Here is a 20,011-nt window from a genome sequence, read left to right as displayed (position 1 = left end):
TGGGGGTGCAGACAGCTCTTCCCCCAGTGGGGCGGACAGCGCAGTGTACTTCCCACACTACCTGCCCAGAGTGAGGCCAGACTCCGCAGGTGAAGGGCACGGTGCTTCACAGGACTCCTGGCCAGACACCAGCTGCAAGCTCGGGGGTTCCCAGGCCACCGCACTTCCGAGTAATCAAGGGGAGGAATGAGCTTTCCACAGCCCTCTTAGGGTCCCTGGCTGGGTCTAAAAATTGAACTGACAGATTAACAGGAGAAAAGCATACACATTTATTTGATACAAGTTTTACGTGGCATGAGAGTTTTCATAAAGAAATGAAGACCCAGAAAAATACCTGTGTATTTTCATGCTAGTTTTGTTGAAGAGTGGCCCATCAGGGAGGAATGGGATGGGTTAGGGGGAGGAAGTAATTGTAGTAACTGGGGGAAGCTTCACAAGGCCTGTTTGTTAGGATTCTTCTTGGCGACGCAGTCTTTGCAGATAAGGATGCTCCTTTTCTCCAGGTATGGGGAGGGCGCCTCTCACGTGACGGTTCATGACCTGTTTCAGGGAAGAAGGGCAAGGAGAGGAGAAGGTCAAAGCGAGTTTCCTGCTTCTGCTGTTTTCTCAAACTTCTTCAACTTAAAATATTCAAGGTGCCAGATTTTGGGGTAGCATGTCCTCAACACCATCACCAAATAGCTAAAAATTCAGCGGTTCCTGCTACCTCCTCAGGCTTGATAATCCTCTAGAATGACTCCCAGAACTCAGGAAAGTGCTATACTTACTATTACAGGCTTACTACAGCAATAAAAGAATACAAATCAGGACCAGCCAAAAGAAGAGACTCGGAGCAAGGTCTGGGAGGGTTCCAAACATGAAGCTACCATGGCCTCTCCCTGGGGAATCAGGACGCATCACCCTTCTGGCACACAGATGTGTATTGCCAACCACAAAGGTCATGTAGCTTCAGTGCCTGGAGTTTTTACTGGGGTGTCATCATGTAGGCTTGATTGATTACATCACTGGCCACTAGTAGTTGAACTCAATCCAACTCCCCTTTCCATCTCGGAGCCCAAACCCTCTAAATACAAGGTTGGTCTATTGACATAGCCTCCACCCTGACAGTCCCCAGGGGTTACACAAACTGTCAGGGCCCAGCGTGAGTAACGAAGACACTCCTATCATTCCAAGGATTTAGACGCTTCATTCCAGGAGCCAGGGACAAAAGCCAGGCAAATTCCTTACTATACAACTTCGTTTCCCCTCTGCACCCCCAGTTCCCTGAGTCATCTCTCAATGTCCTACATAGGGACCCCTTCACCTTTCTGTCTCCTTGGTGGCTGTCTGTATAGATGCCTCCATCAGCTGGGGCCTTAGGGTCCTTTTGGACCAGCAGTCTTGAGATATTTCTGTTCACTTCCTCTCTCAAACACCACATGGTGCCCTCTTATCTGCTACAATCTACAGCGTAGATTAAATCCCTGGGGTTTTAATCAGGGGTGATCACACAGTAGGGTGAATCTCTTCTTCTCGGGGGATTTTCTATGCTGTGTGTTCACAGTTACAGTAAACATGTCCTAAATACACAGGTACCCCATGCCTTCCAGCCCACGTCAGTCCATACACGCGTGTACTCCACACACACCAGGAGTCCACACTTCATATCACCTCTCTTTAACACTCCCCCCAACCCACCTCACTGCCACTCTTCACACCTGTGGGGCTCTTGACCTGCCCCTGCTCCCACTGTGGACTCCTCAGTGGGTGTGTGCAGAATGTCTTGTGGGTGCCAGACTAGGAGCAGGGAGACTGGTGAAGAGGCCCACGCCATGGCCCAGGTGACAAGTGACGGTGGCTGCACTAGAGTGGGGCCCTGGGCGCGCAGTAAACAGGCTCAAAACACAGCTGGGAAGGAGCATGGGTAGAGCTGATTAGGGGTTGACAGGGGTGGGGTAGGGGGAGCGTCTAGGGTGCCTCCCAGGGAGCCTGTCTGAGTGGTGGGGTAGATGAGGTGGGTTGACAATAAAGGGGGGAGGAAGAGGTGTGGGGTGGCCGTCCCAGTCCTATGTCAGTGCTGTTACACATCCACGCATCCAAGAGGGAGGAGCGGAGGGTGGCGGTTACCCCGTGTCCCCAGAGCACCGCGAGGTGTGCCCACCTTCGTCATTCCACACTTACTACAACGCATCCTAACCATTACCTGTAATCATGTCTGCCTTCTCCCAGCCTGTGAGCTTCTCGGGGGCAGGCACCAGGGCTTTCATCTTTGTGTCTGGCCCCCAAGCCCTATACCTGTAAACCCTTGAAAAGTGGCTACTGAACAGAGAGGCAGCCCTAGGTCTGTGGTAGCTCTCAGGCTCTGGAGCCAGATGGGCTTTGGGTTCAAATGGCTCTGATATTTATTTGGTATGACCATGGATAATTTATTTAACTTATCAGAGCCTCAGTTCATGCACCTTCAAAATGGGTATAATAATAGTACCTCTATGACACAGATATTTTAAGGATTAATTGAAATAATTCATGTTAAGTTCCCAGAAGAATTCCTGACATATGGCAAGCACCCAATTAATGTAATGTTAGGTTAAAGCAGGTTAAATTTGCCATTTTTATTGAGATAAAATTCACATGCTTTATATAAAATTCATCCATTTAAAGTGTAAGATTCAATGGTTTTAGTATATTCCTAGAATTGGACAACTATCACCCCAATGTAATTTTAGAATATTTTCATCCTCACAAAAAGAAACCCGATATGCATTTAGCAGTCACTCCCCATTCCCACTCAGCCAGGGCCAACCACTCTCCGATTTCTGCCTCTATAGATCTGCCTATTTTGGATACTTGATATAAATAGAATCATGCAATATATGATCTTCTGTGCCTCTTCTACTCAGCATGTTTTCAAGATTCATCTTGTTGTAACATGTATCAGTATTTCACTTCATTTTATTGCTGAATAATACTCCATCGTATAAGTATGCCAAATTTTGTTTATCCATTCATTTGTTGATGATTGTTTCCACTTTTTCATTATGAATCATGCTGCTTATGAACATTCATGTATAAGTTTTTGTGGGGGTGTATGTTTTCATTTCTCTTGGGTACATAACTAGGAGTAGAATTGCTGGGTCACATGGTAACTATAGATCAAACGTTAACTCTACTCAACACTTTGTAGAACTGCCAGCCTATTTTCCAAAGGGGTTGCACCATTTTACACACCCAGTTTCTCACCAACACTTGTTATTACCTATCTTTCTGACTATGGGCATCCTAGTGGATGTGAAGTGGTTTCTCACTGTGGTTTGGATTTCCATTTCTCTGATGACTTATGATATTGAGCATGTCTTTATGTGTTTATTAGCCATTTATATATTTTGTTTGAAGAAATGTCTTCAAATCCTTTGCCCATTTTTAAATTGGGTTGTCTTTTTATTACTGTAAAAGTTCTTTATGTGTTCTGGATGCTAGTCCCTTATCAGGTATATTATTTGCAAATATTTTCTCCCTTTCTGTGTGTTGTCCTTCCATTTAAAAAATTATAACATTTGCAACACAAAAGTTTTAGATTTTGATGTTGAATTTATATCTCCTTTTGTTGGTTGTGCTTTTGGTGCCATATACAAAAAAAAAAAATTGCCTAATCCAAAGTCACGGAGATTTAATCCTATTTTTTCTTCTAATAGTTTTCTAGTTTTAGCTGTTACATTTTGGGCCTATGATCCATTTAAAATTAATTTTTCAGTATGTTGTATTAAGGTCCCTAACTTTGCATGTGGGTAGCTAGTGGTCCCAGCGTCATTTGTTGAAAAGATTATTCTTTCTCCCATGGAATTGTTTTGGTAAGCTGCCATTTTTGAAGGTCACACTGGGTCAGATATAGATAATTTCATAGGGTACAATTTAGTTTTATTACAGTGTTAATGTGAATGAGGCAAAATAAGAAATAATTGCAGCTTCTTATTTTGCCACCAGATGGCAACAGTCTCCCAGATTTCTTATGCCTCACTGGGCTGAAAGTGGGAACACGTTTTATAATCAAGTATCCTCCACAAGAGTCTTTCCCTGTTTTTCTCTAACCTCCTGAAACCCCTGACATTGGCTTCCCCAGCATTGTAAATCTCGGTCCTTTATTTTTTAATTTAGCTTAAACGTGGGGTTTTCTGTTCTCAGGTGGAGAGTGAGGTAGTGGGGAGAGGTCATGGTTTAGGCTGGCCGAGTGTATTCAAACTAGAATTTGACTCATAAACACTCAGTTATAAAAGTACTACAAGTTCATTATAGAAATGAAAAGTATAATCAAGCTGTTCTCAACTATCTAAAAGCCTAATGGCTACACTCAGATAAGAGTACATCTTAGGTGGGATGACAAAATGACATCCAGCCCTATAACGGGAGCCCTGCCTTATCAATCCCAGATCTGCATTATGGGGCCCAGCCCACCAATCACACTGCCTGCACGCTGTCCCTGGCACACCAGGGGAGAAGTGAGAGTGGGAAGTGAAAGCGCTCGCCTACCTTCCTTTCAGGAATAAATACCTTCCGCTCTGGCTCACTGGCCTCTCTTGCCCGTTTCTCAGAGTATTAGCCGTTCTGAAGTCCCAGAATCTGCTGGGAGGAGTGTTGCTACATCCTCACCTCCGGGCTTCCTAACTGTGCACGGGGTTGAAGGGCCACCTTTCCTCCCAATTCCGCTAGAGACAGAGATTTTACCCGTGAATTCTGTTGATGGGGCCCATTCCCTAGTCTGCAGGCTCCATTCATTTATAAGACACTGCTACTTTCAATTTTTCACCAATTAAAAAAAAAGCCTAATGGAAATATGCATGTACTCACCACGTGGTTGCACAGCTCAGCTGAAATATCCAGAATTCTTAGCTTTTGGCTTCTTTTATTTTGGCTCAAGGTAGTAAAAAATTGCAATCTCTCTGTTGATCAGAAGCACTGATTGATGTCTATGATTTTGACTAGCAAAAGCAGGTCGATAAAATGTCATTTAATAAATAATGGGAGGAAATAAAGATGGCAGGTTTGGAAGCCTGGGCTGCAATGATGTGCCTTAGGTACCGGACGTGTGTGCTCAGCTGCCGCCCTTCCCTTCTCCACTGTTGCTCCGGGGGCGGGCCTCACTCCTGCTCCCCACAGGCTTTCTCACATGGATTTCAGAGTCCTCAGGTCCCTCACCTCTCCCACACCTCCCACCTGCATCTGTGGGCTCTGAACCCCAGCATCAGAGCAGACTGTGAACCCCTTTTTCCCAACACCCACTGACCAGTCTGTCCCGGGGGAGCCCAGAGGGTGGTTGCAGGAGAGGGCAGCAGGGAGCCCCGAGGGCCAGCTCTGACCGCCGGGGCTGTGCTAACCCGAAGCTGCTCTTTCAGCACTCTGGGAGCTATTACCGTCTGTCCATCAGCAGCTTCAGGGAGCCAGAAGTGATGACCTGGACCCATTCAGGGAGCGAGCAAGGGGAAGGGGTCCCCACTTTGATGTGAGCAACAGGGTCAGGGAGGGAGCAGGAGGTGAGAGCCAGGGCCGGGCTGCTGGCAGCAATCTCCTCTCCCAGCCAGGCCTCCACGCAGATGCCAGCTGTCTTCATCACCCCTTTCCTGTCTCCCTTCTCTGGGGCCAGCTCTCCGCCCAAGCCTCTGGACTGCTCTGGGCTCCTGGTCCCACCCTTCCAGCCCGTGTCCCAGATGTGGCCCCTTCGCCTGCCCACACACCCTCCTCGGAGGGGGAGTGAGGCAGTGGGTGGGCAGGTAGTGCCCAGGGTGGGGACCAAACCCACCTGCTTCATCCGTCCTTGATTCTAAGGGGCAGGTGGTAGCTGCTTCCTGGAGGAAGCACCCAGCCTGAGAGAGAAGAGAATCTTCCCTTTGGAACCAGAAATCCCAGGGCCGGGAGGGATCTCTACCTTCTGCTACATTCGTAGCAGGCAGCTGCCCAGCCTGGCCTTGCACACTTGCACGGCAGGAGCATTATCTCCTGAGGGTCCCGCACTCATGGGTGGAGGGAGGAGATGGGAGAACAGGGAGGGAGGCAGGGAGATGGAAGACAGAAGGACAGACAGAGGGAGAGAGCCACCGGCTCCCCTCACTGTGGCCGGAGTCACACACACACACACACACACACACACACACACATACCTCCTACAGCCAGGCCTGAAAGGCTGTCAGCAGCCGGGAGTCTGGTCTTTTTCCTGTCTAAAGTTACAGAATTTTCCAGAAGTTTCCCTGTCTTTCTTTTTTTCTGGCGTTAGAAACCAGATTTTCTCCTGTCCCCCTGTTTCTCTGGCCTAGAGAAGAAAAGCCAAAGAGGGAAAGCAAGCAGACAGAGGGCCTGTGATCACACCAAAGGCCGGTCCTTCCCTTCTTCCCTCCTACTTGGAGTTCCTGGAACCTAACTGACAGTACCTGTAACATCCAACACCTGTTGCCCACACGGAACCTCTTGCCTGTGTTAGCTTATTTAAAGCCCCCAATAATAGCCGTGGGTGGAATACACTCTTCTTTCTGATTCTGGTTTCTGTTTTACAGAAGAGGTCCCTGTAGCCCAGAGTGGCCACTGGGCCTGAGGTCACATCTGGTTACACAGCAGAACTAAGTTCTAACCCACAGCTGTCTAACTTTGGAGCCCTTGCTTTTCACCTGCATCTCCCCAGCGATCCAGGTGTCCCAGAGATCAACAAAGGAGTCCCAGGCGTCCTCTTCCAGCCTTCCCAGATCCCAACCAGATGGACAGCAGCCCTGAGAAGAGAGGAAAGAGCATCTCATAATGGAGGATGATTCAGCTGCGTCTTATCTTTATTCTGCTGATGGCTAGCTGGGTCACAATCTCTCAGGCCTCAGTGTCCTCACCTGTAAAATGGGTAGGATGGGGCAAAGTCTATGATCCCAGTCTCTAGCAAAGACAATCTCTGAGATCACTTCTAGTTGCAGGACCCTGAGTCTGATTGTTCTGAGACTACTGATTTGGAAGAAGAAACAATGCCCTCAGCCCCTTGCTTGGAACCCACAGGGTTTCTGCCTAAGAACCTTTAGCATCTCAGAGAAAGACAGTGTAATCACTCAATATTTGGATCCAACTTTGGAGGCTTGCCTGTTGAGCCTCCCAGAAGGGCCCTGGGGACATGTTGTCCTTAACATTCTGCCCAGCACCTGGGCTGGGAGGCACGTTCCTACTATTCCAGGCAGTGAGTGATCACAGGAGAATCAGAGCAACAGCGAGTAGCTTATCCTGAGCACTTACTGTGTATGCTGTGCTGTGTGTTTTATCTATGTGATCTCATTAAATCCTCACAGAACTGCCACATAGTAGGTATTTTAGAGACCAGGAAATCGAGTTAAGCAAATTGCCCAGTGGCTGGTAGCTTGGAAGTGAGGGGGCTGAGAATTGCACACACGTTCTTATCCACCGTGCTATCGTGGGCCCGATTTCAGACGCAGTCTTAGATTTTCACCAATTTTTCTAGAAAGGAGGCGGATCTCTGGTTAGGCTCTTTGGGCCATTAGTATGTTTTTCTGGAGTCCTCATGGGATGAAGAACAGCCCTAAATACGCTACCTTTACTACAGTTTGGGGGAGAAGCAGGAAAGGAAAAGAAGTTGGGTCCTCCTTACCTTGAGAAAGACTGGGGACTTCCCTGGCAGTCCAGTGGTTAAGTCTCCACACTTCCAATGCTGGGGGCATGGGTTTGATCCCTGGTCGGGGAACTAAGATCCCACATGCCGCGTGGCGTGGTCAAAAAATAAAAATAAAAAAGAGAAAGACTGGAGTCCCAAGCTGGACCTGGGAGTTGCCAGGCAATGACTGAGCAGTTAGAGCCTCAGGAGGGAATGTGAGGAGGCCCCCACCGTAGCTCAGAAGATCACCCCGAGAATAGGGTGGGAACACAGGTGCTCCCCAAACTGGATGGTTCACCAGAGATGAAGCTGGAGACCTTGGGAGTGGAGGACACGGCAGACGCCCCCAGCCAAGCGCCCCCTGCCGGGAAATGAGCAGATTCGAGGGACAGCACAGCGTCACGGGCAGCCCCCGAAGAGCCTTGGATCCCTTGAGACGTGTGCGGTGGTTTGAAGGTGCTGATATGCAGCCAGGACTCCTGGCTTCCTGATTTGCAGGCCAGAAGCCCAAGATACCGGGGATAAGGGAACCGCCAAGATCAGGCCTCAAATCCTTTCCCTGTCCCAGAACCGGAGGGGGAGGGGTGAGGTTGCTGTATCAGAAGCTTTCTTTCCTTCCCATCCTCCAAGCAGGTTCACTCAGCGCCCAGCCTCACTCATCCCTGGGCAATTTATCTGCCACCAGTGGTGCTGTCTGGTGCAGGGAGAGGGAAGGGGAGGCAGAGCAGGGAGGAGAGCAGAGGGGAGCCCTGGGGCGTGGGGGACACTGGCGGCTTTGTCTCCCATGCCCACCCTTTGGGGGAGGGGCGGGGGTTGTCGGCAGCCCCGCACCCTCTCCGGCACACAACCCTGAGTCTGGGTCAGGGAATTAGCTCTCCTCGCCTCCCCAGCGTGAATGAGCCCTGAGAGGCTGTGACAAGAGCTGTCGGGGCTGGTGTCCTGTCCCAGCAACTGCTGACAAAGCCAGGCATCTCAGGACACCTGGGAAAGAGGACAGGGAGAGCAGGGTCCAGGGCCCGAAGGGGGCAGTGCAGATGGGGACACAGCAACCTTTGGGCACACCTGACCAGCGCTGGCCATGAAGAGCTTCCTGCCAGGGGGCTCTGTTCCTGACCTGCCTCCCCGCACCTGGACTCTGCACGCAGTGTTCCCCGCCCTCCATCCCCCTCCCCGTGTCCTGGGAGGAAGCCTAGCCTCTGTGGGAGCTGGGCCTCCACCAGAGAGGAGAGAAACCACCTGGGGATGGGCCTCCTCGTGGTCCCCAAGTCTTCCTGGGCCCTATGGCCCAACAGCCCTACACGAGCAGGGACCTTACTGGGCTTGCGTTTCTGCCTGGTGAGGACCTTCTGGGAACTGAGGTTCTAGGTCCTGAGCCCCAGCCCAGCTCATCCCCAAACCCAGAGGCCAGGTAACCGCAGCAGCGGGCAGGGCGGGTGACAGCGGCCGACAGCTTCTCTCCAATACGCTGGCTTATTAGCAGTGCATGGCCACTGTCTCAGCAGGAAACTTGCCCAGGACTGTGTTCTGCCCCCTCTGTCTCATATTGTCCAAAGAAAAGTGCCCCATCACCAGTTGTCTCGTTCGCCCCTCCTTCTGGCCAGCCCTAAAATCAGCCTGGGTGGGCTCCAGGCCAGGGTCTGGGGTAGCAGGAGTGGGAGGAGGCAGTCCCTGGAAAGGGGGTAAAGCCCCAGGGAGACCTGGAACCTTCCCGGTGCCCGGGAACTCAGGGTCCTGGGAAGGCCTCGGAGAATCCAGGTGGGTCCCCTGAGTCACAGCAAGACTCCAACTCTTCTTGCCGTCAACAGAGCTGAACCTGGACAGAGGCGTAAGGAGCGGGAGGTAGAGTTCCTGCACCCAAGAGGCTGGCACTCTAGCTGGAAAGACAAAAATGCAGCGAGAACCGATCAGGACTAACTGGTGAGCTGAGGCTTCCCATCTGACCGTGCCGTATCTGTTCACTCACCCCACTGGGCCCAGGCTCTGTGCCGGGCAGTAGTGATGCACGTGAAGTTGCAGCCCCATCCTCGAGAGCATGTTTCAGACACATACAGGGTGTTATGAGGCCCCAGGCGGTGCAGGTGCAGCCTGGAGGGTTGGAGCTCCAGGTGGAGGGAGGGGAAGGGGGTCTCCCAGGAGACAGCGTAAGGGATTACAGGTGGGTCTGCAGGGGGTTTGGTGTAGCTGGAGCACAGAGCTGGGGCAGGAAGAGGCACGGCTGGGGAGTGGAGCAAGGGCCTGGTGACCTGCAGGTAAGGGAGTCTGAGGGTGAGGCCGGGAAGCCCAGGGCGATGGGCAGTCATGGGCAGTCTTGGGTCCGAGCTATGGGGACCAGGAGGCCTGAGCCGTGCAATTAGGCTCTGGTGACTAAAGGACAGTTTCCTGAGCTGCCTGTTTTACTGTCATGGCCTCAGCAGCCGCAGACAGGCCACCTCTCAGTCTCAAAACCCCCAGAGATGCCCTGTCCTCGGCTCTTCTTGGGTCCGAGGTCCACACTCAGCCCTGCTATGTGCCACGTGGGCCTGGAAGGAGCCTGGGAGGGTCAGTATGACTGGTGGTTCTTAGGGTCTTTCTTGCCCTCTCCAGGGGCTCTGCTCCTGGTGCCCCACAGACAGCCCCACCCAGCTGGCTGGACCCTGGAGTCTCTGGCTGCAGCTGGAACCTCACAGAGAGGATGGGGAGGCTTGCAGGGGCCTCAAGGGTTCCCATCAGAAAGGTGGGAGAGGAAGGCATCCACTGACAGGCACACTCCTGGGTCCTGACCCGGGACTGAGGCCAAGAATTCTCATAAGAGAGTCAAGCTCTGAAATACGAGTGGCTGCGCATCGTCCGTCTCACAGCCTCTGCCGTCGTTTCTGCTGTGGCCTCTCTCCACCCCTCTCACCCTCGTTTCTGCTGTGGCCTCTCTCCACCCCTCTCACCCTCTCTCACTCTGCCTCTGTCTCTCTGTCCGTCGTTTCTGCTATGGTCTCTCTCTACCCTCTCACCCTCTCTCACCCTGCCTCTGTCTTGCTGTCTTGCCCCGTGCCCTGTCTCTGTCTCTCTGTATCTGCCCCCCTCTCTCTCTCTCCCTCTCATTCTCTCTCTCTCTCTCTCTTTCTCTCGCAGCTGTTGTTGGCGTCCACCCCTCTGCTGTTCCCTATCTAGTGCCTTTTCCTTCCTAATTAGACCCGAGTCTCCCCTCCTCTCTCTCTGCCCAAACCGCCCCCATTTTCTCTGTCTTGATTGGCTTTCTTTGTGTGAAGTCCCTCCTCTCCTCTGGTGGCAGCTTCAGCCGCATCCTCTCTGCAGCCCCCCGTACAGCAGGAGTGGTACAGGGCAGGCCCAGCGGCCTCACTCGTCCCCAGGACCCCCTCACGGAGACCAGGAGACCACCGGGCTCTCCTCCAGGCATTGGGAAGCCAGCCCTGTGGTTGGGGGGTGGGGGGGGGCGGCTTTAGCTCCTGATAATCTCCACCCACTCCCCCAGCAAACAATCGAAGTACTAAGGCGCCTGCCTGACTAACGTTTCCAGACCAGGCCCCTCGCCCTCTCTGCCAGAGGGGCTGCCGCCCCTAATCCCCTCCCGGGTGGAAATGCTGAGCCTCCAACACCCAAAGGCTGTCACCAAACCTACACTGAGTCCCCAGGTCCCACACACAGAGTGTCGCCTCTCTGCTGTGAAGGGGGAGGAGGGGGGCGTCTGTGTGCGTGGAGGCTTCTCTCTCACCCCCACTGCACTCCCCTCCGCCACCAGGCCGGCTGAAGCCCCTCCTTCCGACGTCAGTATAAACGTCCCCACCTCGGGGACCACCGCCCAACCCTCCGCCAGACTCTGGGTCCTTCTACGCAGTCTGACGCCCCTGCCCCATCACATAGGCCCCTCTGTGTGATGTGCGTCCCCTTCAGACACTGCCCGCCGGCGGCTCAGGGGAGGGAGGGTTTACTGAAAATCTACAATGTGCCAGTTGCTAAACTAGGATCTTTCCTACCATCTACCTGATTTAGTCATCCCAGGAGCTGCGGATGGAGGGAACCCGCAGGAGGGAACTGCGGATCAGAGAGGCGAGCAGTCAGCCCCATTGCCGGGGTGACCTCCTTTCTCCACGGCCACCACCTCCTAGGACCCCGCCTGAAGGCATCAGCGCTGACTGCCAAGTTCAGGCTGTGCTAGCCTGCAACCCGCGGTTCCCTGCATTTATAAATACCCGAGTCTAACAAACATTGTTTTTGAGCTCATTCTCTACCCCAGGCATTGGGCTAGTTTAGGGGCTGGACTTGCCAAACGGGATGTGGGTGGCACCTCCGGGAGGTCACTTGTCTGCCTCTGGACCGCTGTTCTCTAGCAAGTGTTTGTGTTGCCACCTGGCCAGGGCTGAGGGGAGGAGGGGCAGGTGTGGGCATGTGTGGGGGGGGCTGTGGGTGAGAAGGGTGGGTGGAGGGGCCTGGGGTTAATGAGGTGACTGCCACTTGTAAATGAAACAGAAGGCGGCGCAGCTTGTGTGAACTCTGACCTCTCCTGTCCATCTCGCCTTTCATCGGGAGCTTTACGAGTGAGCAGCTCCCTCACAAGGGACCCACCGCAGCCTGGGGATGCTCGGCCCCGGGTGGGGTGAAGGAGGGCTGGGACTGGGGCTCAGGCTAGGGTTCACTGGAACCCCTGCACCTCCCGCCTCCCTAAGAGGAGCTCTGGAAAATAGAAGCGGGGGCTGGATTTGAGAGGCATAGATTGCAAACCTGGAGACTTCTAAAAATACAAACTCCCAGGCCCCATCCCCGGAGTTTCTGGTTCAGTAGGTTTGAGGTGGGGCTTGGGAACCTGTATTTTTAAAAAGTTCCCATGGTGATTCTTAAAAACAACCAAGTTTATAGCCAGCACATGGAAGCAACCTAAGTGTCCATCAACAGATGAATGGGTAAGAAGGTGTGGCACATATATACAATGGAGTATTACTCAGCCATAAAAAAGAAACGAAATTGAGTTATTTGTAGTGAGGTGAATGGACCTAGAGTCTGTCATACAGAGTGAAGTAAGTCAGAAAGAGAAAAACAAATACTGTATGCTAACACATATATATGGAATCTAAAAAAAATATATGGTTCTGAAGAACCTAGGAGCAGGACAGGAATAAAGACGCAGACGTAGAGAATGGACTTGAGGATGCGGGGAGGGGGAAGGGTAAGCTGGGATGAAGTGAGAGAGTGGCATGCACTTATATACACTACCAAACGTCAAATAGATAGCTAGTGGGAAGCAGCCGCACAGCACAGGGAGATCAGCTTGGTGCTTTGTGATCACCTAGAGGGGTGGGATAGGTAGGGTGGGAGGGAGATGCAAGAGGGAGGAGATATGGACATATATGTATATGTATAGCTGATTCACTTTGTTATAAAGCAGAAACTAACACACCATTGTAAAGCAATTATACTCCAATAAAGATGTTTAAAAAATAAATAAGGTGAGCCCCTGTGGAAAAAAAAAACAAACCAAGTTTAGTAACCACTGTCTTCGAACACACAGCAATGTCGACTGGCCAGAATCATCCTCTCACCGGGCTAGGAAATTCCGGTTCTCAGGGATACTCGTTGGCTCCATCTATGGACGTCCCCACACATCAGATACTGTGCTTCATGTTTTACAGCCATTACCCCACTGTGCCCTTCACATAATCCTGCAGGGTAGAAGGCGTTATCTCTATTTCAAAAACGGGATGGAGATTAAATAACTTGCCCAAGAGGACACAGGACTGACATTTGAAAATGTTTCCCCCGACTCCAAAATTTCTGGTGTTAAGTAGATACTTATGCCATTGCCTTTATGGACCTATGTAAAGGTTGCCATTAATTGAGATATCCAGTGTGTAGGAACCAAGAAATCATGGTCTTATTGCATTCTAAACATAGTCCCTGGGCCAACTTTGGACTCCATGACTGAATACAGCCCCACGAGGCAGAGATAATTATCTAGTTCGTGATTGCATCCCAGAGCTGAGCAAGGCCTGGTTCGTAGGACGTGCTTAATAAATGCTCGTCAAAGGGGTAGTAAATACTGTAAAAAAGAAAAAAAAAAAATAGAAAGGACCCTTGATACAAAGTGTAAGGCGGCCCCTTCTACATTGGATGCCCCTTCATAAAACCACAGTTTTTTCCTTCTTCTTTTGAGCAGCAGAGGTGGGTTTGGCTGAAAAGGATAGGCTCTGGGGAGGGTCCCGTGTGTGTCATAGCTATGGGGACAGTAGAAAGCGCCCCTTCCCTCTGGTCTGTCGCCCTCCTGCCTGCATCCCTGAGGGCAGGTTTCGGTGGGATCCACCGCCCTCAGTGCCACTCTTCCGGAGAGGGTATCATCCAGGGCTGCCCACGCCTAGAGGCCGGGCTCTGCAGGGCCCATGCCCAGGGCGATATACTGGCAGCTTTAGCATAATTTTGCCAGCGCTTTATTCATTCAAAAATTACTTTTCAAAAAGAATCATTTCTGGAGCACCTCCTACTTTATATAGGCACTAGCTGTATAAAGTAGAAAGGATATGGTCTGGGACGGTAAAAAGCAGAGAGGATGGGGAGCTGGGGAAGGGTAGAAATGAAATGTGAGGATTTGGGATTTTTCAGCCTGGGGAGGAGAAGGAAGGCTGCTGGCTGCAGGGCTCCAGGGGAAAGTCACCACTGCCTTCAAAGGTCTGTAGGGAGAGTCCTGGGGATGAGGACAGATGACATGGGAGGAGGTGAGGCCTTGGGGCCAGAGCGGTGGCAAAGGACCACACGCTAAGGTCTTCACACACAGAGCCAGGAAGGCTGTCCCAACGATTCTGCTGGCGGGCACAGCCTTGGGATGCTGGAGTCCTCCCCACAGTCACTCCCCCTTTAGGCAAAGAGCCAATTAAATGCCTTACAAACCAGGATACTTTTGAGGACAAACGTGACACTCAACAATCACCCCCGGACACAGGCTTAAACCAAGACTGTCTGCAGGCAACCAGGACTGTGGTCACCCTACCTATGGGTCACCCCAGCATCAGAGTTGGGGGCCCTGGAAACCAGGACTCCCGGCTCCCGGGGAGCCTCGCAGGGCAGCGGGAGGGGGGACCGGGAAGCAGGAGGGTCCCAGGGGGGAAGGTGCCAGGCTGTGGCAGAGCGCTGCTCTGTGGGGAGCTGCGACCAACCCGACTCCACACCGCAGTGGAGCAGTAAGTAAACAGACTCGGTAGCATAATCGCCCCGAGTGGGGGGGGTTTGGGAGGGGCTGGGCGGAACCACTCCTCTCCCATCACCGCGGGACAGCGGATCGCGGGAAGAGGTGTAAAGGGGTTTCGCAGGACACGCTTTCCCACCCTTCCCCCTCCAGTCAGCCTGAAGCCAGCGATTCCTTTCTGTTGCCTGGACCCTCTGGAGAATCTTTTGAAAGCTGCCGGCCTTCTTAGAAAACGCGCAAATGCTCTCCCACGTACTGTTTTGCAATTCCAGGGGATTCATGGACCCTAGGAATCTCTATCCGAGGAAATGATGGGCTTCCCCCACCAGCCTTATTGAGACTTCACAATACCATAAAATTCACCCGTTCGAAGTGTCCAATCCAATGGTTTTTAGTATATTCACAGAATTGTGCAACCATCACAATTAATTTTAGAACATTTTCAGCACCCCGACGCCCTGTATTCAGCAATCCCAATCTCCCTTTTCTCCCCAGCCCTAGGCAACCACTAATCTGTGTTCTGTCTCTAAGATTGGCCTATCTGGACATTTCATATAAATGGAATCATACAATATGTGATCCTTTTTGATTGACTTCTTTCACTTAGCATCACGTTTTTCAGGCTTTTCCTGTTGTAGCAAGTATCAATATTATATATATTTTTTTGCTGAATAATATTCCATTGCATAGATATGCCAAATTTTGTTTATTCGTTCATCAGTTGATGGACATTTGGGATGTTTCTCCTTTTCTCCTTTTACGAATAATGCTTCTTTGAATATTTATGGACATATCGAGTGGACATGTGTTTTTATTTTTCTTAGGTATATACCCAGGAGTGGAGTTGCTGGGTCAAATGTTAACTATATGTTTTGCCTTTGAGGAACTGGCAGACAGTTTTCCAAAGAGGCTGCACCATTTTATATTCCTGCCGGGAGTGTATGAGGGTTCCAGTTTCTCCACATACTCACTAACACTTGCTATTATTTGTCTTTTTGATTCTAGACATCCTAGTGGATGTGAAGTGATATCTCACTGTGGTTTTGATTTGAATTTTTATGTTGCTAATCATGTTGAGCACCGCTTCATGTGCTTATTGGCCATTTGTGTATCCTCTTTGGAGAAATGTCTATTTAGATCTTTTGCTCATTTTATTTATTTATTTATTGCTCATTTTAAAATTGGGTTGTCTTTTTATTACTGAGTTGTAAGAGTTCATTATATACAAGTCTCTTATATGATTTGCAAAAACGTTCTCTCATTCTCTGGGTTATTTTTTCACCTTTTTTTTTTTTTGGCCGTGCAACACGGGATCTTAGTTCCTGACCAGGGCTCAAACTCTGGAAATGTGGAGTCTTAACCACTGGACTGCCAGGGAAGTCTCTCTCTTCACTTTCTTGATGGTGCCCTTTGAAACACGAAAGTTTTGAATTTTGATGATGCCCAATTTATCTAATTTTCCTTTTGTCATTTGTGTCTTTGGTGTCATATCTAGAAACCACCATCTCACCCAAGATCACAAAGGTTTATGCCTGCATTTTCTACTAAGAGTTTTCTAGTTTTCGCTCTTACATTTAGGTCTTTGATGCATTTTGAGTTAATATTTGTATATGGTGTGAGGTAGAGGTCCAACTTCATTCTTTTGCATGTGCACATCCAGTTGGCCCAGCTTTGTTTGTTGAAAGCTCCCTTTCTCTTTATACTTTCCTTCTCCCTCCTCCTGCTCCTATCCCCACCCAAGTGCAAGGAATGTGGGGTCATTGATCAGCCATGTGACCTTGGCCAAGTCACCTGTGTCTCAGGGTCCTAGACTTCTCATCTCTAAAAATCTGTAAAATGAGTATCTCCACAACTCCTATCTCAAAGGGTATGCTGTGAGGAGTAAACTAGATGATAGAGGCAGCTGTGGACAAAATTCTGTGAGCACTTTTTAATAAGCCCATCACCCTTTGTTTGATGAAATGGCAGGAACTCTGCTTTCTCTGTCACTTCTGCTCCCCAGGATCTCGTGTTCACTTGTAAGTCTTTTGTACTCTTCCTCAGCAATGGGACTTCCTTCTACACTTTGTCTTGAGGAGGCACGAGGGCAGGCAGACTTTTGCTTTTTTCTATTTTTTATTTTTTTTTTAGCATTTCCAATGTGTTGGGACTGTTCTAGGCTCAGGGGGAGCCTTCAGTGGACATCTTTTGTATGAGTAAGAGGGTTGCACTTTATTCACAGATAAGGAGAGGTAAACAGTGCAGGTGGAGACACCTGCTTCATGTAGCTTGGAGCTGAGTCTTGGTGATCCCATGGGCCAGGCTCCCTCTCTCCACTTTCTCTTAATCCTCCTCCCCATCACCCACTCCATCAGTCAGTTAATTAATCTGATAATTTTCATCACTTGCTATGAATCATTCAAATGAAGCTTACAGACTAGTGGGGGAGCTAAAACTCTCTGGACCTCTGGACTTGTGATGGACTGGAAATGGGAAGTGACAGGGATGACGAAGTAGGTGATCTGAAACCTCCCTGTCTTTGTCTGAGGAGGTCTGTAGGAAGATGCAAGGTTGAAAGTGTACATTGGGTCACTTGTCCTACCACCTTTCTATTAAATATAGGCTTGACCAAGCCACTTAATCTCCCTGAGCCTCAATGTCCTAATCTGTCAAACAAGGATACTCTGCTTGACTCATAGGTGGTTGTGAGGATCAATCAAACTGTCTGTAAAGCACCTGGATAATAACTTGGATAAAGTAAGTGTTCTAGTCAATGGTGGGAAGTATTATTATTTCCTGTTGTTCTGCCCTTCATCTGTCTGAATTACTTTTCTTAGGGAACTTTCTTGTGACTCTCCATCTATCTCTGATTCAATGACACTAATTGTCTGGCTGATCTGGTAAGTGGCTCCACACTGAGGCTAGGAATGTGGAGGAAGACGAGGATGGGAACTGGACTGAGAGCTTGTAGGAAGTGGGGAAGGAAGGGAAGAACTTGCCCTTTGGAAACGATCTCCTTTCAAAGGAGAGAGCTGACCCTTATCTTCTTGCTCGCTTTGCCTCTTAGCAAGCCTTCAAAAGCAGGGATGATGTCCCTTCGAGATCCTTCTGAAGACAAAGGGCTAGTGATTGCTTGTAGTCTTAGATGAAGTTGGACTCTATGGTGGCCTCTAGATCACGAGGGGACTTGAGAGCAGGGTTACAACCAGCTCATATGGTGTCTCCATGTGAATTTGAAAAGGGCAACCCTCTTCTGGTCTAATGTAGCCCTAAGCTGCATTTGCATCTTAACTGGTATCTTTTTTGCAGTGCACAACCTGCACAATGTTAGTAGTTGCCCTACTTAGAGGACAGAGGGAAGCCAGCTTTAAAACTTCGCATGGTATTTGTGAGCTCCAGATCCTGTGAATTTCAACCACAGCATCGTGCTGTAGGAGCCACTCATGAGAGGGGAGAGAGAGCATTTTACAGCTTTGTGATCAGTGAAGCTGCTTGAGGAGGGGAACTGCGAGAAGGCAAGGGATGAGGATGTCTCTGAAGGACACACTGAATTCTGGGGAAAAGGTCAGTTGTGCCTAGATTTCCCACCTCTACCCCACAGGATAGTTTCTTATCTCAACACTCTAGTAGGCATAGGTTGGGCTGACTCCTCGTTGGAGCACGGCAGGGTGGGTCTTGCCTGAAAAAGGCATCAAGTGACCTGGAGAGGAGGCGGGGCTTCATCATCCCTTCCTGATTTTTTTTTTTAAACAGAAAAACCAGTTTTTATTTTTTTTAATTTTATTTTTTTTAGAAAAGCACATAAGCAGGGAGCTACCTGCGTCAGAGTGAAAATTCCAATACACTAGAATGTGAAGGGAGGTGAAATCGTCTGTTTCGTGCCACACATACCCATTTGCAAGGCACCCAGGAACCCCATGGAAAAGAACTCAGATATCTACACAGATGTCCAGATCCATCTACAAATCTGTAAATGCAGGGAGGCAAAATGGGACCGAAAAAAATCACTCAAAGCCAAAAGTATTGACCATGGCCTTTGCACATGCAGTCCCTTTACCTGGACACCTGTTAACACTCCTCCCCCCCCGGCCCCCTCCTCCCCCCAGTCCCTTTGCCTAGCAAACTCCTATTGATAGCTTAAATATCACTCTTTCTAGAAATCCTCCCCTGACTCCCCAGACCATTTAGTCCAGTTGGTATAAGTTCCTGGAGCACCTTGCCCGTCTCCTAAATACTCAGCGCCCTTGGAGTAACTCACTCCTTGTCTGGTTTCTGCTAGACGATGAGTTCCATGAAGGTAGGGACCTCACCTGTCCTGTTCTGTACTCTGACCCAGCTCCTAGCCTGGCCCAGAGCAGGCTCTTCTTGGGAAATCAGTGAATAGATTTTGAAAACAGTAGGTGGAGGCAGAAGGAGGGAGGCGGCTGCCATGTCTCTCCTATGCGGCCCTGGCCTCAGCCACTCATCTTTCTCTGCCATCTCTCCCAGCCCTCACCCCGCCTCTCCTGCACGCCCTTGCTTGGGCTTTGCTTGATGTTCACTTGAACTGGTTTTCACCATCAACTAATGTTAACAGGAAAGGGAGGGCCCACAGAGCTCAGGTCAGCCTCTGCCTGAGCATGGCCCTGCGCAGGGAATGCAGCTGGGCCTTCCTTCTGCTGCAGGATATCGATGCTTTCTGTCTCAAGCCTGCCGGCTTGGTCCGGCTGTGACTCTGAGATATTTTTTGTCTGCCGGACCAAGTCAGTGTTGGGAAGGTTTTAAAAATGGCATTCATATCACAGCCATCCACCAATGACTCTGAAAGTGAGACTGGGCCTTGGGGAAATGGGGGTGTCACTGCACTGAGAATACAGCACCCTGGGAGTTTCCACCTGGACTCTGCACCTGCATGTGGTCCTTTTCTGATCACAGCACCAAAATGAGGCCAAGCCTCACGGGTCTTCCTTGCACCCCGCTGGAGCAGTGCCAATTCCCCAACTAAAGGGAACAGAAGAAGCCAGCGAATGATTATGTACTTAACATAGAATGTTAAGACTCCTGGCGCCCTTACACTTGTATTAGTTTTTAGTCAATTAGTGTTGACTGTTTGCTGTGTGACCACTGTATGTCATCTCATTTATCCTTACAACTCTGTCCTGGATAGAATAAGGATCACTATCTCCATCTTGCAGCTGAGAAGACTGAAGCTCAGTGAAGTTATATGGACTGGCTTCTGGGCCTCCCATCTTTGCTGGGTCCCACGCTCCCTCTGCTGTGCCCCGCTG

Source organism: Balaenoptera borealis (genome assembly GCF_965194805.1).
Source record: "Balaenoptera borealis genome assembly, chromosome: 11".
NCBI lineage: Eukaryota > Metazoa > Chordata > Mammalia > Artiodactyla > Balaenopteridae > Balaenoptera > Balaenoptera borealis.
The sequence above is the reverse complement of the archived record's forward strand: the minus strand, read 5'-3'. Positions refer to the sequence as shown.